Below are 4,242 nucleotides of genomic sequence, written 5' to 3'. Positions count from 1 at the left end.
TTCAAAAATAGATAGATACTGGTTATCAAAAGAATTCAAATAGAGTCACTCCTAAGGAATCACACTATTTTCGAGGAAGAATTATACATGACAGCAAACACACTACATAAATAACCAAAAGACTTCCACCTTGTGAAAATACAAACAGGTGTCTGAAAATTACGTCAAGTCCTTGAGTGCCCCAACATTGAATGATTGTGCGTGTGTTAACCATTACTCAATTAAGATAAACCATTACTTATATATGTTCTAATTAAATAAGACAGAAAAAACGTTAAAACGATACTGACCTCGGGTGTCATGTATACATGTAACCAGTTAAAGCTGGTTTGTTGAGTTATCAGCCCTCACATGTAAAAAATGAATACGGTTTATAACAAAATACAATGAAACATCAGTAAACTGAAAAAATAAACTTTACAGTTATGGCATAAATATAACTATAATTAATAGGAAGTTTCAAAACACATATAACATAAAGATATACTAGTACTGTGGATTCATTTATTTTCGTGGGTACCAATTTTCGTGGTTTGAGGAAAACTTACATATTCGTGGATATTTTATTTCGTGGTTTTTGCAAAGTCTAAACTAATTCCTTTGGAAAATTTGTATTTCGTTGAACATTTGAATTCGTGGTTCTCCTGTACCCACGAAATCCACGAAAATTGGTATCCAACAAATATTAATGAATTCACAGTATATGATTGCCAATGAGACTCCTATCCCCCAAAGTACAAGTGAAGCGGATTTAAACAACTATAGGTAACTGTACGACCTGTAGAAGTGGGCACACCAATACCATGATGATAACTATAAAAATGTGTAACAAACTAACAACGTGAGGTTTTACCTCATAACAATCAATGAAAAGAATGCTTCCAACTTTATAAATAAAGCTATACGCATTATTCCTGCTGATAAGCTGTCATGAAGATTTCCATTTTTATACTTGTGGTCTTATTTGATGAAAGAATGCTTTCAATCATATAAATATATCTATAAGCATTATTCCTGCTGATAAATTATCACGAAGTCTTCTTTTTTCATACTTGTGGTTTTATTTAATATAAGATGTTATTCACCAACGTCAAAAAACAATGCATTAAGACAATTCTGCAATTCCAAGAATATCCTTTCGGAACAGAATTAAAACACTGTAATTTAACATTTCTTCAACTTATTTGTAAGTCAAAAAGGTGATATTGCATTCAATTCATTTAATGGCACTCCACTAAAAATCTCTATATCGTGATAAAATTCAGTAAGAATAATGCAAGATAAATCCAGAATACACTTTTTGTCCTAATGCACATTATGCACCCATTAATGTCAATCAATTGAAAATTAACACTTTATGCGAAAGCTGATGGAACATCACCAGAAAGAAAGGACAAAATAAAACAACAAAAATACCGAACTTCGTGCAAATTTCGAAACGAAAAGTCCATACATTTCAGAAAGGCAAAATATCCTGTTTGTTATACATTTATGAATGAATTACCAAGTAGAATAGTGTTAAATAAAGGCAACAGTAGTATACCGCTGTTCAAAACTCATAAATCCATGAAAATAAAATAAAATCGGGGTAACAAACTTAAACCGAGGGAATTCGAAACGCATTAAATATAAGAAGAGAACAACGACACAACACTGAAATGTATCACACACAGAAACGAACCAAGCATCAGACAAAAATCACACGAGAATAACAAATATAACATCAATACCAAATACATGAATTTGGGATAGACAAGTACCGTGACACCTCTTATCGCAATGTCAATTTACACTAAAAAATAACAGAAAACAAACGACGCAACGTTAAAATGTAACACACAGAGAAACGAACAATAATATAACATTGGCCATCTTCCTGACTTGGTACAGGACAAAGGAAAAGGAAAAAATGGTGGGTTGAACCTGGTTTTGTGGCATGCCAAACCTCGCACTTTAATGGCAATGTTAAATATAACATTGAAATGACAACATGAAATTACAGGACTAAAATACAAATAAATAGGAGAACATATTAGACAAAGAAATACATGATTAAGAGATAACAAAAAGCATCAGGTTTAAAATTCAATACGCCAAAAACGCGCCTCGTCCACACAAGACTCACCAGTGACGCCCAGATATAAAAGATCGAAAGTGAAAATACACCACCGAAAACCAAAACCTAATAGAAATTTGAAGTAGCTATTTGTAGAGTTTTTAAGTTGCATTCAAGTAGAAAAACAGGTCAATTATCATAAAGGACCTTGTATACGATAGGTGAGAATATTACAAATGACTAGCTGTACATCGATCTATTTTAGGGTCAAAAGAATATCTAGCCTTCGAGTAGTTGATGCATGAGTTATGTGAACTTTAACCTCAGGGAATGTCAATGCACCTGTAATGATGATCGCTGAAAAGGCGTCGGATATGATTAAGCAAGATAACAACAGAGTACACTATCTGTACAAATAGTTTTGTTAGAAATACAATGTAAACTAAATTTGAAATTATAGTCTACGAAATTATGTAAATAATTCCAACATAAGGAAGCTAGAGAGGATGTTATCTTGACATAAATTATATTAGTTACTATCATACGAATGTTTCTGCTTTAAATAAATTCTTTTATGTGCTTATTTATGCACCAATAGTATCTTTGTTAGTTTTGTAGTATTAGAGGAGATCTTTGATTGATGTGCATCGAGTTTGTAGTATTAAAAGTAATTGCACTACAAGTTAATTTCTAAATGCATGTTTACTTCATATCTCCCCATTCACTAACATGGTCACTGATGAGTCTTATGTGGACGAAACGCGCGTCTGGCGTATATACTAAATTTAGTCCTGGTATCTATGATGAGTTTATTTCCATACCAAAGTGAGTTTTAGCCTAACGAGCTAAATAAATAAAATGAAGACTTGGTGGTTCAAAAGTCTACTAGTCAAACGACTATATAACTATCTTGTCAACACTGGCGTTGTGATTTCGAAGCTCATCCGTGGCAATTGCGCTCCAATCTTATTTTAATTCATTACAGTTTTCTGTTTTCGTACCGATTGTAGTTCATTCTCTCCGAACCTCCACTAATAAAAAACTGACCATCACAAAATACATGTAGTACATTAGTGCAGAAAGAGGCGTTAAAGACCGACAATTTTGCCAAGAAATAATAAGAAGGAAAATAATCAGTACACACATATAAAAAAATAGATTTGTCAGAAAGACACTATGAACTAGATTAGATTGTGAACGATTCGTCGACGCAAATAAATACATTTATGCGCCATTATTTTATTAGTTATATTTGTGGTATAATACGTGATTTTTGTTGTTATTTCCTTTCTAATTGCATAACATTGTAATGTCTTCATTCATTAACTTCATGATGTTTTCCAAATTGAGTTTTTACTCATTAGCTTAAAGCATTTCTGTCAACACAACTGATCTCGGTCAGTTTGCCTTCACTGGTGGTAAGCGGATGGTCGTAACGGAAAGTTACGGTTTATCGAATATGGGAGTCAACTCTGGAAGTCATTTTTCCACTCCAATTTTCGTGCTGAAAAAGATTCACTGGAGTCAAACTACTTGTCTCATACATACTAATCGTAAGTGCGTTGATATTGAAATAAAATTTGATACTTAAAATAGTTTGAACTTTTGAAAAAATAGTCTTTAAAAAAAATTCGAGTATGCTGGTCGTAACTAAAACAACAATAATTTTGAGGAGGGTCGTAACTCTTATTAAATAGGTCCGAACAAGTCAAGAGTTTTTGTTTTGTACACATGACACAACATAGAAAACTAAAGAATACACAACACGAACCCCACCAAAAACTATGGGTGATCTCAGGTGCTCCGGAAGGGTAGGAAAACATGGATACGGGTATTGTTACTTTTATCTAGAAAATACATCGAATATAAGGAAGAACATTATAAACTTCGTTTTAATCTTCATAGAGGATTTACCCATTTATTCCTAAAAAAATACGAATTGTCCAACTTTGAACCATTACATTCTAACAAAAGTTCATTCTAACAAAAAATTATGATTTTGATCAATGAGAGTCAAACTTCCAGTGATGATACACTGGATGAAATAGAGAAGCAATTTGATCGCTTCTTAATTCGCCGTTTCAGATTCTAATGCATTCTGGGTAATATTTTCAAAAATGTACACCGAAACGTCGTGATTGGTTGAAAACGTCCAAAAAAATAGAAATTAAACCAATGACGTAACG

Source organism: Mytilus trossulus, chromosome 8, assembly GCF_036588685.1.
Source record: "Mytilus trossulus isolate FHL-02 chromosome 8, PNRI_Mtr1.1.1.hap1, whole genome shotgun sequence".
Classification (NCBI taxonomy): Eukaryota; Metazoa; Mollusca; class Bivalvia; order Mytilida; family Mytilidae; genus Mytilus; species Mytilus trossulus.
The sequence above is the reverse complement of the archived record's forward strand: the minus strand, read 5'-3'. Positions refer to the sequence as shown.